Below are 21,290 nucleotides of genomic sequence, written 5' to 3' on the forward strand. Positions count from 1 at the left end.
TCTCTACTTGCTTTTACTCTCTCTCTCTCTTCTTCTCACGTTTTTTTTCATACAGATATTTTATCAAACACTTACTAGGCACTCTTCAATCTCAACTTTTCACATGGCACCCAAGGACATAATCTTCAATGGAGCAAAGTTTGTTCCTAATAACTTCTCTGCTATACTTCACACCTCAGAGGCACCCTCTGAACTTCATTTCATTCAGGATTTTCTCACTAGTTCTGATATTGGGTACGCTCTAACTGAGCCTGAATCAGTCTTTGGAGTTCTGGAGGAGTGGAGTATATGATGATGGTGGTGCTCAAGGGTCCCCGAGTATTATCTTTTCATCAGGGGACAATGAGTATGTTGTGACTTTGTCTACGGTTCGACAAGCACTGCAGCTACCTGAGAACTGTGTTTATTCTACTGTTGACGAACCGGTTCTTCAAAACATGATGGCCAGTCTAGGATATGAGGGAATATTGGCAAAGCTTGGCAAGTTGAAGCGATCTTTCATAAGGAGGGAATGGAGTTTCTTCTTTGACTGCATTACCAAGGCTTTTGCTAACAAATGCTCAAATTTCGATGCAATTTCCATATTCAGCCAACAAATCGGATATGCTCTTATAAATCAAACTGATTTTGATTATGCAAGTGATGTCTTAGGTTTTATTGGGGATAGGATGACAGAATATCGAAATACTGTATATTTTGCCAGATTTTGTCAGCTTATTCATAGGTTCTGTTGTAATCAGCCCCAAAGTTTTAGTGATTTAATTCCATCCTTTAGACTAGCTAAAAGAGCTTTCACTGATTTATTATCTACTGATAATAAGAAGGCTGTGTTAAGACCCCTCTTAATACCTTTATCTGTCAAACAAGCATTAATCACCCATGACCCTGTTAAGTACACTGCACTTTATCCTGATGTTCAACCATCAGAACCTCATCCCTCAGTATCTACTGTGAAGTCTTCATCTTCCAAACCTAAGAGGACAAAGACTGTTCCTCAAACACCTCAAAAGAGAAGAAGGATTGCCTTGATAGATGAATCTGATACTGAGGACCAGGTTCCTTCTTCAGAACCTGTTGCAAAAGAAGCTGAGAAAGTGACTTCTCAGAAGGATTCTGGAATTGGGGGATCTAGGCTTCTCAAGAGGCTTAGAAGAATGACAGTTTCTGAAACTCCCAAGGAATCCAAATCTTCAAAGAAATACAAGAAACAGAGGGCAAATAGGCCAATTTCAGATGATGAAGAGGAAGCAGCTAAGGAAGGGGATCAGGAATCTCTGATCTCACAAGAAAAGGAATTTGCTAAAGTCACTTCTCTCCATCAACTCCATCTAAGGAAGCTGTTTCTGAAAAGGTCAACACATCCTCTGTATCTCCTGTTGATCCAGGCACAAGTGCTGATATTGATGTTCAAAACTTGGTTGTGCCTGAAGTAATTCTCTTAGAAGCTCCAACAGCAACTAATCCTTCAACAACACCTATTACTGATGCTGTTCAAACTCCAGAGTTATCTACAACACCTTCTCTGCATCAAGATGCTGATGATCAGACTTTAGGTGAGCATCAGGATATGGCTGTTGATCAGAACTTAGAACCATATCAGCAATTAGAGGATGCTGAAGCCTCCATTGCTACTCACACTGTTGTTTTATCAGAGGATACTGATTCTGTAAGTTCTGATGCTGCAAATGCTGGAGATACTGGTGATGTTGCTTTAACTGCAGATGCTGATGAAGCAGGTCCTTCAGGACATGCTCCTCAGCAGACTATTCTTAAGTCTGAACTGGTTAAGAAGTTTGTTACCGGAGAAGCATCAGTGCCTTGGAGTGAAACTCCTGCAGGACAGGAGTGGACTAAGGAATGGAACTCAGTTTCCTGTGTTCCAAATGAGATTCATCTTGCTGAGCACTTGACTAAAGCTGATGAAATGTTAAATTCTGATGATTTCAAAACCCAGCTTAGAGTCACTGCATTGAGTACTAAACATCTACAAGGTCTTCATTCAACTACTCATGTAGAGCTACACAAGATTCAGGAAGAATTTATTAAGCAAGGAGAAGTTTGGAAACTTGACAAGAAAAGGTTCTTCCAACCTACCTTTGACAGGATTGCTAATATTGAGAAGACTCAAGAAAAACAACAAGCTCAGATTAATGATATTTTGACAAATCAAGCTTCTCAGCAATCTCTACTTACTGAAATCCAATCCTCGGTGGAATTGCTTGTCTCTCTCCTATTACCTGCTGATGCCAAAAAGGGGAGAAAGTAATTAAGTCCAAATGTAAGACTGACAAGACACTGAAAGGGAAGGATGATGGAAAAGATGATCAAGGAAGCTCTGGAATGGGTAGAGGTCATAGTCAAGGTAGAGGATTCACATCAAGAAAAGCTGAAATCACAAGTCACAGGACAAGTTCTGATACTGGGAAAAGAATAAGTTTTGCTACTGGTAAAAGGATAAGTTCTGATGAACTTTTAGATCTTGATGAGGAAATGTCAAGACAATTATTTCTTCAGGAAAATCCAGGAATGGACTTGGAGAGTTTAATGGAAGAAGAAGCCAGGCTTAAATCAGAGAAAGTCACATCTAAATCTGAAGCTTCTGGTAAAAAGCCACTTCCAAAACTCAAAGGCATTGTGATCAAAGAAAGGACAAATACTGAAGCGACATTGGCTAAATCACAATCGCAGATAGATCCAAGATCCAAGGGTAAAGAAAAGGTTGGTGAACCTATCAAGGTTTATGTGCCTCCTGAGGATGAAGAAATTACTGATGAAAAGGATGATCTTGCTCTAACTTCAAGGAAAGTTCTTAAAACAACCTCTGACATGGCTCAAGTTGTTCAGAGTCAAGAAACTGCGAGTTCTGATATTTTGAAGAAGCAAGTAACCTCTGACATAGCTCAAGTTAACTTGATATCAGAAGATAGACCAAAGACACTCCTACCAGGATTCACTAAAGCAAAACAGACTCAACCTTTAAAGACTGCTGTAAGTGGTTTTGAAGCTAGAGTAGTTACTGGAAAGGAAGCAAGAGATAAAACTGGATTGGGAAGTGCTGATGAAAAAAGAATACAGAACACTACCAATGATCCAACTTCCTTGAGTGAACTAGGTATTGGAGCAACTCCTGAGAGATTGAATCAACTAGAATCTGTACAAATGGTTTACCATACCTACTTGAAAGAATACATCTTGTTGTATTTCATGACAGATGGTAGGGTTTATCATATAAGACAAAATGCCATTCCATTGAAGTATTTTGAAGAACTGGAGCATGTACTATTCTTACTTCAAGTGGATGACAGAATAACAGGAACTGCTGCAAACTATTTGAAGGATCAGATTCAGAGACAGAAAAGGCTTTATTCTGTTAAGTCTGACAGCATATATATTCCAAAGTACAGAGATCACAAGGATGATATAGTTGAAATGAAGCCCAGTTCTGCTCAAATTATAACTACCTTTCTAGGGTACAGGGCTGTGGAATTCAATCCTGAGTCTGATAAAGCTTATTTGATCAGACTGGATCAGGATATAAGAAAAGCAAAGATTAATGATCTCAGGGCTGCAATCTTTGAAATTGGTGAAGATACTGCAGAGCTTAAAGATGCAAAAAGGAGAATGATTGATGCACTTAGATATGCTGAGAGATGTTTGTTGAAGAACTATCTCAGAACAACTCCTGACATCAGAGAGATCAGAAAATGAAGCCAAGTCAAAGATCTACAACTGCTTAAATTCTGATATTTGTACAGACTGAAGTTGTTATCAGAAGTTAAAAATTGGTAAAGCTTTAAGGACTGTAAGTTGTAGCTATCTAGTCTAATTCTCATGCATTTGTACTTAATGTTTTTGACATCATTAAATATCTGTTAAACTTGTATATTATGCTAATTTACAAGTTGGGGGAGATTGTTAGATATATTTGATAATGTCATGGCTAATATGATTTATGTTTAGTTTTCAGATCTTACTTAACAGGACAAAGCAGTACTTAACTGCGAATCAGTACTTATACTGGAAGTCAGGACTTAAGGATATCAGTACTTATATTATCAGGAGATAATCATCAGAAGTTGGATATCAGAACTTAAGTGCTGAAGGACGATTAGATAAGGGAAGTAGCTGATTAAAGGAAAGAAGATCGAGATAAACATAAGAAGAGATATGCATGAAGAAGGAGTTCCGTGAAGAATGGAATACTTGGAAGAAAAGATATCTGATTGATGTATTTTAGAAAGCAGAATTATATTCCATATCAATTAGCGAATATCTTGTAACTGTGTAGTATATAAACACAGACATAGGGTTTACACTATAAGTATTATCATTATTCAAGAAGATTATTCATTATAACCCTAGCAGCTCTCGTGATATTTGTTCATCACTGATAGGTAACAGTTCCATACTGTAACAGAGTTTATTGTTTCAATAAAGTTTGTTTTCTGTTACTTACGATATTAAAGTTCGATTTGATTGTATTATACACTGTATTCACCCCCTCTACAGTGAGTGTGACCTAACATGCAGAGCACTTTGCTGCATCAGAAACTGTTGAAGTTTGTGAAGCGGCTTTTAATTCGGGTAATTATGATAAGGATTCATATGATTTTCAGAGGTTCATTGTTGATGTGGAACAATCGTTTTTTGAGGGCAGCGAGTGCACAAAATTAGAGTCAATGTTAAAATTGCACAACTGGAAAGCTAGTTTTGGTATTAGCAACACTGCCTTTACTGAGCTGCTCTCTTCAGTTGGCTCGATCGTTCCCAAAGATAATGTGTTGCCTCCTAACGCATATGAAGCGAAGAAAACTTTATCCGATTTAGGTCTAGAGTATATAAAAGTTCATTCGTATCCCAATGATTGTATACTGTACAGGGGCATACATTCTGATGCTTCTCAGTGTCCTCATTGCAAGCTGTCACTTTGGAAAGTACGGAAGAATGGCCAACTTAGGGTAAATGTTCCAGCCAAGGTCATGTGGTATTTTCCTATAATTCCAAGATTTAGACGGTTATTTAAATCTTCCTCTACTGCTGAACTCATGACTTGGCATGCAAATCAGTGAATAAATGATGACAAGATGCGATTGGTTTGAAAAAAAGTAGGTTTTGTGTAGTGTCTACTTAAATAGTTGTTAGTTGTAGTTTACAATTGACGGCTTTTTTAATTATATAATATTATGTATAGGTAAATAGTGAAATGAAGGGAAATCCCGATGCTGTTTCAGAGATGATACGATGGTTCGCTGGAAAACCATCATTTTCTGTTTTAACTTATCAATGTTTTTCAGTCAATGAAGTCTGATACTTTACGAAAGACCGAGATGATGTGCGGATTGTTCAAAATAGTGAAAATTTTGTGGTTGCTAAGGCAGTCCAGGTGTCCAGTGCGAAAGATTTAAACCCCGTTGAGAGTGATATGTCCTTTTATGGCATAATCTTGGAAGTATGGGAGTTGGATTACCATGAGTTCAAAGCCCCGCTCTTCTTGTGTAAATGGGCAGAGAATGATAAAGGCATAAAGATCGACGATCTTGGCTTCACACTTGTGGATTTCAATCGACAAGGCCATAAGAAAGATAAATATGTCTCTGTTGACCAAGTCAACCAGGTTTTTTACATTAAAGATCCGGTTGATCCTACTTGGTCGATCGTGTTAACTTCCACAACTCGAGACTATCAAGAGTTGTATAACGACGATGATTTGGGTGACACAATCATGGAACATCCTCCCTTCTGCTCTAACATCCATGCTTCTGATGTGACCAATGAAGACGTTGCGCATAGTATTAGGCCTAATGTTGAGGGAATTTGGGTTAAAAATGATCCTGTTAATTTAGTTATGTGTACTTTTTGCTTGTTGTAATTTAATCAACATATTTAATTTTTCTTTGTAATTTTTTTGAGTAAATGAATTATAGTGACTAATGCATTTTTATTTTTTAATTTTTCTTTTGTAATTTTTCTTTTGTCATTTTTAGTTATAATTTTTTTAGCTGCTTGTAATTTTTTTTTATTTTTTTATAATTTTTTGTAATTTTCCAGTTGTAATTTTAAATGCATTTTTATTCATGCATATGTAATTTTGAATATATTTTAATTCATGTAGAGTTTCATTTATTCAGTGACTAATGATTTCTTGTTTTATTATTCAGAGTGAAGGACCAAAATGGCAAGGAAATAGAGAACCAACAAAGCAAATCTAAAAAAGTTAAGCTGATGGTTGCGGAGGTCAGAGAGTCCGAACAAGCACCAAGTGATCAGGAGGTCGAAGAGCGTTGTGATCAGGAGGTTGAAAAGCACTGTGATCAGAATGGACAAGCACCAAGTGAACCTCAAACTGAAAAGCAACAGTCTGAACAAGAAACAACAATTAATTCTAATTCTGAGAAAAAAAGGTTGAGAGCTACACGAGGTGTTTCCTCTCTTAAAAAAGTATTGGTAAGGAAGGCCTAGGGCAAGAGATTTAGAATCAGATACAATGAGTTTGGAGTTCCTGTCAGAGATACTAGGTGTACCTTATAGTCCTACATAGGGCACCTGGAAAGAACTATGATTCCTATCGACATTGAAAGCTGGCTAAATGTGTATCGGGAATTGAAAGATAAATTATGGCTTGATATTAAGGTATTAATTTATAGTTGACACACATAACTTGTTTTTAGTATTACTATCTAAGCCTTATAAACTTGTGTCTTTTATTATCCATAGGGTACATTTGAAGTTGCTCCGGAAAGTGAGGCTATGGTGCTTAAGTCTGCAGGAGATAAGTGGAGACAGTTTAAAACTGATTTAACAACTAAACACGTGATGCCATATGCTGAAAAAAGAAGAAACTGAAGAGGCCTCCAAAACATTATCGGTTTGTGGGTCAAGAAGCTTGGACGAGATTTATCGCGCAGAGGACAGGTGATAAGTGGCTGGTATGGATGCATTTTATTTGCCATCTTTACTTTTTTGGATTTAGTATATTTATTTGGATATAATTATTCGTTGTATGATGCAGAAACTACGCACCCAGAGCGAAAGAGTGCGTAATCAAAAATATCATCATCGTTTGTCAAGGAAGGGTTACATTGGTTTACAAGAGGATAGTGTAAGCACCTAGATATAATGTCAATCAAAATATCACTTTTTAATAGCACGTTTTAATTTTTTCTCATCTTAAACAGATAAAGAAAGGAAAATTGAAGCCCGAGGAGAAACCAGATCGGACAATATTTTGGAAAAAGGCTCGAAAGTCAAAGCTAGATGATGAGGAGCTTGATGAAGATAAAGAAACAGTATTTGCCAGAATTATAAGTAATAATTATGAAAAAAACTGCATTTAATCGAGAAAAACATATTATAATGAGAAATCTGTTTATTCCTTCATTATTCATAATATGTCCCTAAGATCTGATGGTTATTCATATCTGCATTAATTAGAGAAATGGTCCATTAATCTGGCTCTAATGTTTATTTTTGATTTATTGATAAGATGAATTACTCAAAAAGAAGGAGAAGGGTGAATTCATACCATCTGGAACTGATGATGTGTTGACTACGATACTCGGAACTCCTGAGCATTCAGGCAGGGTTCGAGGAGTTGGAGGTTTCGTCACCCCAAAAATATTCTTTAATCTGCCGAAAGAGAGAAAGCCTGTAATTACCAAGGCGGATTTGTTGGCCCGTGATAGAGTGCTACAAGAGGAGTTGGAAAGAACAAGGCGGGAAATGGCTGAGCTCAAGTCATTGTTTACTGGATCTAATCAGCACTCTCCGAATTTTTCGGATATAGCAGGTTGCCAACCAGTTGAAGGAGAAGCAAATTATAAACCACCAAAAATAAAAGAAATATTGGTGAATGATGACTGTCTTGCTTAAGATCAACCCCCTCCATCAGAAAAGAAGGTATGTTTCACAAATATTATTGTAAGTATACGGTTCTTCATATTGTAGATTAATTATATAATTTACTACTTATAATTATAGGGTCCACAAATTTGTGAGCTTTTGGTGGATAGCATCGAAAATAAGGTTGCTTTTGGTACTGTTTTCGAAGATGATGAAATGAATGTTTCGGTTTATGAAGTGCCCTTGAAGCCTGGACATTCTCGTATGTCGGTTGATGGACATATCTAACCAGACGCTTTAGTTCATGTGCCTATACCTGGTGAAATAGAACAAGTTCCTGAAGCCATTGGTTCACACTTTGCATGGCCTCGAAATTTAATCAGCCTACGGACAGTTGTGGTATTTACATGTGCTTGTTGGTTGCTAAAGTTGTATAAAAGTTGAAAAATAGGGGTTAATTAGGTGAATAAATGTCTACTTATATTCTTTTTATTTTTTTGTAGAAAAAGAAAAGAGATGTGTCGCAGTCAAAGAACACGGGTGAGGTGCAAAAAATTCAGCAAAAGTTCAATCACGTCAAAGTCAGCAAGAAAGTGCCACGCCAATACAAGGTATTGTACAAACATGCTACAACATTTATGAAAGCCAGCGGGGAATCGATCCCTATTTCATGTGATTCTGATGTGTTTGGAGTTGAGAAGACAATATATATATTGCATGAGAATTTAAAAGCATTGTTAGAGTTTGATATGATTGGACAAGCTGTGATATCTGCGTATATGGCGTAAGTAATTTATTTTCATGGTTATAGGTACTGTTTGAATTATCGCACAATAGGTCTGCTAGTAATTTTAATTTCTCCCACATATGTCTAGGAACTTGCATAGTACAATTAAGAGGGTTCTCAAGAATGATGATGTGGTCCTGTATGGATTTTTTGATCCTGGCGCCAACTTTAATTTGAATGCTGAATTTCAACGAAATGTTGGTAATCGGTTGAAAGAGGGTAATCAAAATCACATATTCTTCCTGCCACATAGTCATCAGGAAGTATTTTTAAATTCATATTGTAATCTATTAATTTAATTTGCTTTTAGATTTTTAGGCTATTTTTAAAAAAATCTGAATTGTGTAAATTTATAATAATACAGTTGTCACTGGATTCTGGTCATAATATGGGATGGCGACATTTACATTCTCAATCCTTTGCCTCATCCAACTAATTTTGATGATTTTGAAAAAGCTTTATCAGAGTAACATTATCCCTTTTATTTTTTAGGTTGTTTTAATTTATTTCTTATATTCAAAATATGACTCTTGACACTGTGTCATTATAATATGCAGGACAATAAAACAAGTTAATTCTTAAACAGGAAGGGGGAACAAAGCTCCTAAAATCAAGAATCTCGTAGTAAGTAATTTATATTATAATTTTTTTAGTACGACAGTAATTCTGATTTGATCAGTTTATAAAGCCAGCTTTTTTTATTTTTATCTTAACAGGGATCCCCGAAACAGCCTGGTGGGGTTGAATGTGGTTATGTGGTCATGAGGTACATGAAGGAAATTATTGAGGACAAGGAAATTTCTTTTACTTCTAAGGCCTGTACATCCATTTTTGTATAACTGAATGAGCCATTTTAGATGCATTTTTTCTGATTTCCCTTTTCGGTTTACTCAATTTTTAGTGGGCGACCAAGACTCGCAAGTCTTACACTCTAGAGGAGTTGGACCAGGTTTGCTGTGATGTTATCGACTTCATTCAAGACAAAATATAGATTGTAAATTTCCTTGCCTCGCTACTGTAAATTCTGGTTTCATAATGTACTTGATGATCGAACTTGTAAGATGCATGTTTGACAATGTGTTAGAACTATTTTCGCTATATATTTGTTGTTGGTTGGTTGATGTAGATGTTCTGAATTTTCTAGTAGATGTTTTAGGTTGTTGATTGGATAAAAATTGTTGTTGGTTGAATCTAGGTTATTGGTTGGTTGGATGGAAAATTGTTGGTTAATTGTTGGTTGATTGGATTTTACCATATGGAGTTTTCTGGTTCATGCAAAAACAGAGATGCTCAGTTTAATTATAATAGAAATAGACATCACATTGTTATTAGAACCGATGTTAAAAACCATAAATATACATCAGTTTACACATATAAAAGTAATGTCTTAAAATCACAAAGACATCAGAAAAATAAAATATTCGATGTTAACAAATGAATATTAGCACATGAAAATATGGTAATAACATCGATTCAAAAATAAATACCCAATGTCTATTTATCATATTAACATCATTTTTTTAGAAAACAACCGATGTCTATTGTCAACAATGACGTCGAGTACTAAGAAAATAATCGATGTCTAATAAGATAGAGACATCAGTTTTTTTATTTTTAATCGATGTTAATTTATAAATATTGCTTGTGTGTTATAGTTTTAAATAGGCCTAATCATCCTAATATTACATTTCTGAACTTGACATTATACAATTATATAACAAGAATGTAAATTAGACATCAGAAATTTTCCAGAAACGATGTGTAATATTACATAGACATCGGTTTTTAACTGATGTCTATGAGAAAATACATTTAACATCAGTCGCGAAGATATCATACATTTTTTACATAGACATCGGTTTTTAACCGATGTCTAAGGTCTTTTTTCTAGTAGTAAAGTGACAGTTTTTACCGAGCACGCTGTAATTCGCTATCTCGTCTCGAAGAAGGACTCGAAGCCTAGAATGATTCGATGGGTTCTTTTACTTCAGGAGTTTGAGTTGGAGATCAAGGATATGAAATGTAATGAGAATCAAGTTGTTGATCATCTCTCTTGGTTAGAAGATCCAAGTACAGCTTCACAAGATAAGACATTGATAAATGAGGCTTTTCCCGATGGGCAATTATTTGGGGTGCAAGAAGAAGAACCTTGGTTCGCAGATATTGTGAACTATCTTGTGAGCAACATTATGCCTCGGACTTAACTTCTGCTCAAAGAAAGAAGTTTCTTCATGAAGTAAAGTGGTACATGTGGGATGAGCCATTTTTGTTTTGTCAAGGAGCTGACCAAATCATCAGGAGATGTATTCTGTACAGCGAAACGAAGGGTATCTTATGAGACTATCATTCGATTATTTATGGAGGACACTATAGTGGAGAAAAGACATCAGCTCGTATCCTTCAAGCGGCATTTTTCTGGCCTACATTGTTTAAGGATGCGCATCGGTTCGTTTTGAAGTGTGATCGCTGCCAGCGTGTTGGTAATATGTCAAAGAAGGATGAGATGCCTCTTAATATGCTTCTCGAGGTTGATGTCTTTGATGTTTGGGGAATTGACTTTATGGGGCCATTTATCTCATCTTGCAATAATTAGTATATCTTGTTGGCGGTCGATTATGTGTCAAAATGGGTTGAGGCTAAAGCTTTGCCGATAAATGATGTGAAGGTAGTGCTTAACTTTCTTCACAAGCAGATATTCACAAGATTTGGGACTCCAAGAGTCATAATCAGTGACGAGGGATCGCATTTCTGCAACTGCAAGTTCACCGCTATGATACAGAGATATAATGTGAATCATCGCATTGCTACAGCCTACCATCCTCAGATTAATGGTCAAGCTGAGGTATCTAACAGAGAGATCAAACGTATTCTAGAGAAAGTTGTATGTCCGTCGAGGAAGGATTGGTCTTTAAAGATGGATGAAGCCGTTTGGGCTTATCGAACAGCATTCAAAACTCTGCTAGGCATGTCTCCGTTTCAATTGGTTTATGATAAGGAATGTCATTTTCCTGTGGAGCTAGAACATAAAGCATATTGGGCTTTGAAGAAATTGAACCTTGATATGGATGCAGCTGGTAAGAAAAGGATCTTTCAACTGAATGAACTCGATGAGTTTCGACTTCAGGCATATGAGAACAACAAAATGTGTAGAGAGAAAGTCAAGAGGTGGCACGATAAGGGTTTAGTGCTCAAATCATTTGTGCCGGGGCAACAAGTTCTTTTGTTCAACTCTCATCTCCGTCTTTTTCCTAGGAAATTGAAGTCGAGATGGTCAGGGCCGTTTGTTATCAAAACTGTGTTTCCCCATGGAGCGGTGGAAATTTTTGAGAATGATCCAGGCCAAGCATTTAAGGTGAATGGACAGCGTTTGAAGCACTACTATGGAAATACGACAAACCGTGAGGTGGTTAGTGCCATTTTATTATCCACTTGATCTCGGAATTCTACGTCAAGCTAGCGACGTAAACCAATCGCTTCTTGGGAGGCAACCCAAGCTTATTGTACATTAGTAGGAAGGAAAGAAGACAAAAGGAAGAAAAAGCAAAAGAAAAGACAAAAAAATCAAAAAAATAGGGTATTTTTTCCAGAAGCACGGCGCGCCCGCGTTGGGAAGCGGGGCGGCCGCGCTGAAAGTATAGAAGCTGCGTACGCCCGTGCTGGGAAGCGGGGCGGCCGCGCTACAACAGCAGAGACACGGCACGCCCGTGCTGCCTGGCGGGGTGGCCGCGCTATCCCCCTGGAACCGAAAAAAAGGCAGAAAATCATAAAACACAAAGAAGAGTTTCCCAATTCAGTTACAGTTCCTTATACCCGAAATTCCAACCCTCAAATCACCCGATTATCTCCACTAATCCCATATTTATAACCCACTCCTATTCTAATTCAATTTCTAAGTTCCCTATATATACATACATCTCCATACATCCATCCTCACCATACTTTTTATTCTCAAACTCTAAAATCTCTTACACACTTCTCGCTTTTCTCTCTTTAGCAATTCCAATGGCACCCAAGAGAGCACACACTCAAGTTAGCAGCAGTACTAACCCCGCCACTACCGATTCTTCGAGTGTTGGGGGTACGAGGCCTCGATTTGTTACTCCTGAGACTGAAGCGGAGTATACAAGGCTGTTATCGAAGCAGATAACGAAGGATAGGGGTTTTCTACCATCAGGTAAGGTTGGTAAGCTTTTGGAGATGATTCTGGAGATGGGTTGAGTTTCTTTTTGTAAGGCACCCGCGGCTGTGCCTATGAGTGTCATTCGCGATTTCTATGCAAATGTGAAGGCGAATAAGAATGGGTACTCGCTGGTTCGTGGTTTGACTGTGGACTATAATCCGGAGGCTATTCGAAGGGTGAATAACCAGCCCGAGAGACAGCCAACTTAGGAGGATTGGGTGACTAAGACCAGGGAGGATTTTGACTTGGACTTGATTGTTGCTACTCTATGTGTCCCGAACACCCACTGGAAGTTCAGGAGGGGGTCGAACGAGTATGCCATTTTCCCTGCCTCATGCATGAACAGTTTTGCTCGTGCATGGAATTCTTTTATTTACAAGAACATCATGCCTTCTTTTCATGTGCATGATGTGACTGTGGATTGTGCAAAGTTGTTGTGGGGTATTTTGCAGGGGGATTATGTGGATCTCGGTTCCATTATTTATCAGGGTATTCTGAGGTTTCTGCGTGGGAGCACTACGGGGTATATTCATTATGCGTCGATTGTGATGAAGCTTTATATGGCGATGGGTGTTCATTGGCCTATACATGAGCAGCTTCAGTTACCGAGTGCCCCTATTGACAGTTCGACGACCGCAGTGATGCAGGAGTGGTTTGGTGGGAAGGCTGATGAGAAGGGACTAGGTTACACCTATGATCATTTGCCGGGTGGCTAGCCAGCTGATCAGACATATGCTGGTGGTTCTTCTTAGGCACGCAGAGTGGCATGGGATATCAGATGGGTGAGGTCAGTTCTTCGCAGTGGCAGCGGCAGCAGGAAGTAGAGAACAGTGCTGGTTTGGGTTTGGCGCAATATAGGCGCTTGACGAGGCGGATTGATGCTATGTATGACATCCATAGCAGGTTTGCACAGGATCTTACCCAGGTGTTGGGGACAGCTTTTAGAGCCACGGGGGTAGACATTCAATGGCCAGTTTTTGGTGAGGATTCTGTGTACCCGCCTCATGACACTCCACACGTGGAGGCTGATGACCATCCTAATTCCGAGTAGGTATGCCTTGATTCCTTACTATTACCTTCACTGAGGACAGTGAAAATTTTAAGTTTAGGGGTGGTAGTTAAGGAATATTTGTGTGCGAGTCCATTTAGATGCATATTCATGATAGTTAGTTCATATAGTTTGCATATTTGTCATGTAGTTATTTGTTTTTATTTTACGTATTTGTTATCATGTTAGTATGTCACATATAGTTGCATTTGTATTATATCATGATCCCTTAGGTTTGCTTTTTCGATTAATTTGTGATGTTGATTCGAGTCTAATTATGTCGTATAGAGGAATGTTAAGTCCTAACGAATTGATTTGCATGCTAGGTACAAGAAATTTTTCACTAAGTCTTGTAGGTTGTTTGCGTGCTAGATCATGATCATGGTTTATTTGTTTGTCAAGGTTTAATCACTTGTTTATGCCTAAAATTTATGATATTCTCTTAGTGATGAAGTAACATGGAGAATTGGAGAAAAACATTGGATTTCATTGCTAGTTGTGGCTAGGCGTCAAATGACTAGTAGCCGGCTCATATTTATATGAGTAGTCTAGGGATGAGCAAGATGGAGCGAAACGCACTCATTCAGAAATTGCAGAAAAAATAGAAAAAAATGAAAAGAAAAAGAGAAAAGAAAAAAATATATGTGTTTATTCATAATTGATCACGAGTGGGATCTTTGATACTCGAGTTATTAAGTTCTAGGGGACTTTGTGCCTAGTGACCTAAGGCTTTTAAAGTCTGGGATCCGCTAACCTAATGCTCACTACATGGGTATTATTGCATAAGTCTTTTATGGACCTCACTCATTGTACGATCAAATAAACATATTTGTGTTTGTTACATGTTAGAAATAAAAGCATGAATATGTGTATAACTCCGACAAAACTGAAGTGTTGTCAGTTATTTTGAGAATATCATTTTTTTGTTTATAACCTTGTGATTGCCTTAATGAGTGGTGAGTTATGGTTACTGATCTAGTTGCAAGAGTATATCTATTAAGCAATTCCACACTCGCACGTTTGTGAATTGTAAGCTGATTTATGGGATTTAATTGAACTTTGTGCGAATAATTGCATTCGTTGAGATGTTGCTCATTGGTTGGTTTAGTTATTCTGAGGGGATCATTGCATTTATGTTAGTTGCATTCATGCATTTTTATGTTTCCTTCTTTGAGTCTGTTATGCTTGAGGACAAACATCGATTCAAGTTTGGGGGTGTGTTAAGTGACATTTATGTCCACTTTGAACACTTCATAAAGGCTCTAATTGGTGTTTTGAACTCAAGTTAATTGTGTATTTGATGTGTTTTTGTAGTGTTTTGCATTTTAATGCGTAATCAGGAACATGATTGGATTTATAATGTTTTTATGATTGAAAGAGTGTTAGGATGGAGCCTCGGATGATTGAGCGCAAGTAACCAGAAAGAGAAGATCAAAGAAGCAAGAAAATCAAGTTCTGGCAGAAGCTCAGCGCGGCCGCGCCCATCTTCAGAGCGGCCGCGCTCGTTCAACCTAAAGTCAGGGTGGCCGCGCCGCTTCTCAGAGCGGCCGCGCCAAGTCGGTTTCTCAGATTCCTGATTTGAACAGAAGACTAATCTGTTGGATTCCTAATTGGATGGGCTGCTATTTAAAGACTCTTTAAAGACATTTTTCATAACGGAGACTAAGGAGAAGACAAGAAGAAGACCTAATAGCATAAATTCAATGAAGGAGAAGAAAAGATTGTTTTTACTTGTGATTCTTTGCTTAAGTTATAATCTTGGATGCTTGTTTTCTTGTTTGTTGAACCTATTACTCTTACGTACTTTAATATATTTATTCAGTTTATAAAGACTTAGTTATTATACCATGCTTTCATCTGAACCCACGGTGATGATGAGTTCGGTTATGAACTAATCATTATTGTGGGGTTTTAATGGATTTACTTATGGATTTCAATAGTTAATTTATTTCGATATCTTAGTGTGTGGTGATTGTATGATATACTAGTATTGGTTGAGCTTATTCTTCTTATGAGCGTCGCGAACTTATAAGATAGTGTGTTAATCTCTATTGAAACGACAGTGAATTTAGAGGTTTAAAACTTGCCATGCTAGCATAGGTTCATGTAATTGTTATGCATGATTCACAGGTAATTTTAACGATCTTACTTGCCCTTTGTAATCACGATAGATAACTTGTGCATTAAACCTTTATGTTGTCAAATTCTATAGACCTCAGGGTCAATCCTGGTGTCACTTGATATCAACTTCGCAAAAACATATCTAGAGGGCTTTGAACTAATTCACACAGAGGAACAAACCAGTATGAGTAAAGACTTTATCATAGAATAAGCAACAACAACTTATTAAACACGGCAGAATGAATCTACGAGTGAAGACTCATAGAACAACCTATAAAGTCACAGTACCAGCCTACAAAGGACATTTTAAGCATCTCAACTTCTTGTTTAACTGGAGAAAGGGGGATTAATATGGTATTTTTTAGGCAGATTGTTGTGCAAGACATGCCTCTACATAACAAGACTAAATCACTTTGACAACTCTAAGATTTAGTTATATGATAATCTTTGTATTTTGTAATTGTATTTCTTAAATCTGTAAAAATATTAAGTAGACTGGACTGAGAGATTTTTCTATGAACAACCATCAAGCTAGAAATAAACTTTGGAAGAAGATCAAACCTGATCATGCCTCAGGGAGAAGTGAAGAAGCTTGGGTTTGAATAAAGTTTTATGTGGAAAAATGTTCTATTACATATCGACAAGTCACAGATTGACAGGTGCAATTGAGTCATATCAAGAGGTCAATTATGCATGTAGAGAAGTCATTATACTTGTAGAGAAGTAAATTTGCTTATAGAGAAGTCCAAGGCATGTAGAGAAGTAGAGATGTCGACAAGTCATTTTATATATGTAGAGAAGTGGAGATATCGACAAATCATTTTACACATATAGAGAAGTGGAGATGTCAACAAGTCCTTTACACATGTAGAGAAGTGGAGATATCGACAAGTCATTTACGCATGTAGAGAAGTGGATATATCGACAAGTCATTCCTCATGTAGAGAAGTGGAGATCTCGACAAGTCAAATACATGTAGAGAAGTGAAGATGTCGACAAATCATTTATACATGTAGAGAAGTGGACATCTTGATAAGCCTTTGTACATCTTGATAGGGACATCTCTATACAGTATTGAAAATCTCGATATAAGCTTCAAATTATAGAATACAACCCAACTTGAAGATTCAAGATTATCAATCAACAAACTATTTTATCACTGAAATGGAAAGTCTAGAAATGCAACTTGAAGAGTGCAAGATCAAGGGTCAAGATGAATTGGAAAAAGGAGGGTCACATACCTGGAAGATTAGAGGAATATATGATATACTTAAAATGGAAACAAATGAATAGACTTTAGAAAATATGTTAGTCAATTTTAGTGTAATCTTTGTAAGCTGTGTATGTTGATCTATAAAACATATCACAGGTCCTTTGTTTTAATGTAACAAAAATATATCTAGAATTCTCGTATTCTCTCAAGAGAAGTAGCTGAGTTCTTGTTATTCAAGAACACAGATTTGTAGCACACAAATTTTATTTAAATATAAATTAAGTGAGTTTTGATAATTACTTGTGTCTTTTACATAAGTTATTTATCACTGCAAATTTATATCTAGTTGTGTAAGTTCCAAAGCCAAAACACAATCTGATTTTCAAGATAGTAAAATCAAGAGAATCAAGAAAACACATTCACCCCCCCCCCATGTTGCACTTAATAACTAACAAGTGGTATCAGGGCAAAATCTAAAAGTAAACAGATTAGATCTTGGAGGTATTAGTGCACAGAAACTTAGCAGTATCAAGAATTTTGTCTTTGAGAAAGTGAACTAAACTATATGGAAGAAAAAAATGATGTTGTTCATCAGGATGGCTAATCCACTATATCTAGAAATTCTCAAGCATAGACCCTTCATTTCTATGGTGAGGATACCTGAAGCAACTGATGGTGATACGGTCATTCCTGGTCACTTTGTTAAGGATCCATCTACATATACTGAACCAGAAAAGGAGAAAGTTTCACTTGATAGTAGCTTGCAACTCATTCTTATAGAAACTCTTGATAATCTCATTTACAACAATATTATCAACTGTGAGTCAACCAAGTAGATATGGGAAAATATAGAGATTCTGTGTGAAGGTACTGAGGAAGTGAGGTCAAACCAAAAAAGAATTCTGATATCATAATATGAGGGTTTCATGGTTAAACCTAAAGAAGGCATAACTGAGATTTTTGAAAGGTTCAATAAATTGATAAATGACTTACAGATGCATGACAATATAATGAATCCGATGAGGTCAACCTAAAATTCTTGCTCACTCTTTCTGACCATCTAAAATAAAATATTTATGCAATAAGAGAATGGAGAGATCTAATGAGAATAACTTTGGAGGTTTCATATAACGTTTCTAAAACCTACGAGCTGGAGATGATGCGGAGAAAATCATTAAGCTGAGTCAAGGACATGTTGTAGATGTGTCATGTGCCTTGATAACTAATGACAAGAAAATAATTGAAGATGAAACTGAATCTCAGACTTAAGTTATACAACCTGTTGAGCAGAAGAACAAGGAACCTTAAAAGCAAGTCATTCTGGAGTTGGAAGAGGATGAGTATTACATTCTTGATGAGTTCGATGAAATGGACCAGTCTATGGCCTACCTAGCAAGGAAGTTTCCAAATATAAAATTCAAGAAGCCTAGGTACTTCAAGGGTAAAGGTCAAACATCCTACAACAACTGAAAAGGAAAAACTCAGACCAATGTAACTGGAAAAAGTAGCTATAAATCAGGATGTGTGGTCACTTTGCCACAGAATGCAGAAAGCGAAAAAAGTTGAAGAAAGATAAGGCATATTTGGAGCTTGATGCTAAGTATGAAGCACTTCTGAAGAAGCAACAAAGAAAAGTATATATTGTAGATGAAAAGAGTCGGGATGACACATATGATGAAAATGATGGTGAAGAATATGGAAATGTTCTCATGACCTTGGAGGAAGGAGAGTAATCTATATCAAAATCTGAGGTACCTATCATAACCACCATTGATTTAAATGCTTCACAATATAAGAAAACCGTTGAAAATATGAGTGTAGAAATGTTTCACATTCACACAAACATGAAGGCTGTTACTGAAAAAATGAACAGACTATCAAAAGTGAATGAAAAACTTAAAATTGTAAAACGAGAACTTGACTTGCAGCTTGTAAGCCTAGAGTCAGTCAGGCAAGAAAATGAATATCTTAAAAACAAGCTGAAATATGCAGAGGAAGTAGAAGCTGTATTGAGAGATAAAATTGAAAAAAATTAACTTAAGTTTAAGTCATTTAAAAATGCCTCTCAACCTATTAGTCAATACCATGAGAAGAACAAACCATGTGCTAACATAGAAATTGGACTTTACTATGAGGTTGGTTCATCTCAAAAGAAAAGTCAAATTAACAAAGGCAAGAAAAATGTAACCAAAGAAGCTCCTGTTGTGCTTCAAAAGGTGAATGCACCCTTGTTCAAATTCTATGAGGTGAATTTCAGTGAAGAGGAGCTCATCATCAAACAAGAAATTGCAGATGAAGATGAAGAAAAGAAAAATGTCAAATCAACTGTCAACACTGGTAGTGAGAAAAAGTCTGAGCCTAGTCCAGTCATCAAAACACCAGTCACTGAAATAAAAAATGGAAGCACATGAAAGAAAAAGAAGAATAGAAATGGAAAGATAGGTGCAACAAAAGCAACAACTATGACTATGTTGCAGATACTCCCAGAAAGTAATGCCAAAGATGTGGCTCAATAAATCATCTAACTTATCTTTGTAAAAAGATTGTTATTGGGCCAAATTATGGGGCTTGCAAGTATAATGAAGCTCAAGCTAATGACCCCTACTCATTCTGTGGCAAGTTTGATTGCATTCCATGCAACATGAAAGTTATGACTAGCTGTCATAAGTTAAGAAATGATCTAAAAGAAGTTAATTTTAGATCTATGGTTAAAGAAGAAAATGTTAATCAAATTAAGAAAGTTGTATCTTTTATTTGTTCAAGTTCTACTACTATTAACTCTGTCAAGAAGAAGAATGTGCACAACACTGCTTGGGTAGCTTAAAACACTTAACCCTCATTGTGTGAAGGGAAAAAAGAATAAAGTCATGTGGATCATTGACAATGGATGCTCGAGGAACTTGACATGTAATAAAGCCCTGCTATCACAATTTGAGAAAATGGTTGGCCCTTTGGTGAACTTGGTCTGGAGATAGGCTTAAACCCGAAAATAAACCCGTTTTGGATTATAATTGTAAAAAATCAAACTACAAGCGATTTCCCTATGATTTCTGGCGATTTCTTAATTGATTCCAAGATTCTTTCTGTCTATATCATTAATTTCTGCAAAAGGTTAATGTTAATCCCTAACAATACAACAAGATTTACAGAAGGGGGGTTGAATGTAATTCTGGCTATTTTTTCAAATTCAAAGAATGTTCTAACTTGATAAATATAGCAGTGTTTGATTTGTAATGGTGCGGAATAAAAGAGTGATAGAAATCAAAACACTAAGTAATAAAAACAAAAGCTTTTAAAACTTTCTGGTGGATTTTAAAGTATCCACCAGATATATATATATATCAAATTGAGAACTCTATGAAGCTTTAAATAGCTCACAGCTGCTTACAAGTTTGAATAACTAAACTATAGAGAAATGCTTACAGAATACAGCTTGAAAATGTTTCTCTGAAAATAACCTTGCTTAGTTAATTGTTCTACTTGCTACACTTGGTTAATATATCACCAAGTTTACATGACAATAAGATAAGATAATAAAACAAAACATATCTAGTCTAACTCCATGCTACTTCACTACTCTATTCCAGCATCTTTGAATATCTTCACATGTTGCTTATTCAATTAGTGTGACGAGCAGATATCAGTCCAATCCAGGTGAAGGCCACTGGAAAGCAGTGAAAAACATCCTTAAGTACTTGCGAAGGACTCAGGACAGTTTTCTTGTTTTTGGTGGTGAATCTGAGTTGAAAATAGAGGGTTATACTGACTCTAGTTTTCAATCAGAAAGTGATAGCAAATCCATGTCAGGGTACATGTTTACTCTGAATGGTGGTGCGATTAGTTGGAAGAGTTCCAAACAGTCTACAACGGCTGACTCCACAACGGAAGCAGAATATATAGCTGCAAGAGAGGCTGCAAAAGAAGCCGTTTGGATGAGGAAATTTGTTTCTGAGTTGGGAGTTGTTCCTAGTGTTGAAGAGCCTATTGTGTTGTATTATGATAACAACGCAGCAATAGCACAAGCCAAGGAACCTAGGTCTCATAGAAATTCCAAACATGTCCTGCGGCACTTTCATCTGATTAGGGAGATTATTGAAAGAGG

Source organism: Apium graveolens, chromosome 8, assembly GCF_009905375.1.
Source record: "Apium graveolens cultivar Ventura chromosome 8, ASM990537v1, whole genome shotgun sequence".
Taxonomy (NCBI): domain Eukaryota; kingdom Viridiplantae; phylum Streptophyta; class Magnoliopsida; order Apiales; family Apiaceae; genus Apium; species Apium graveolens.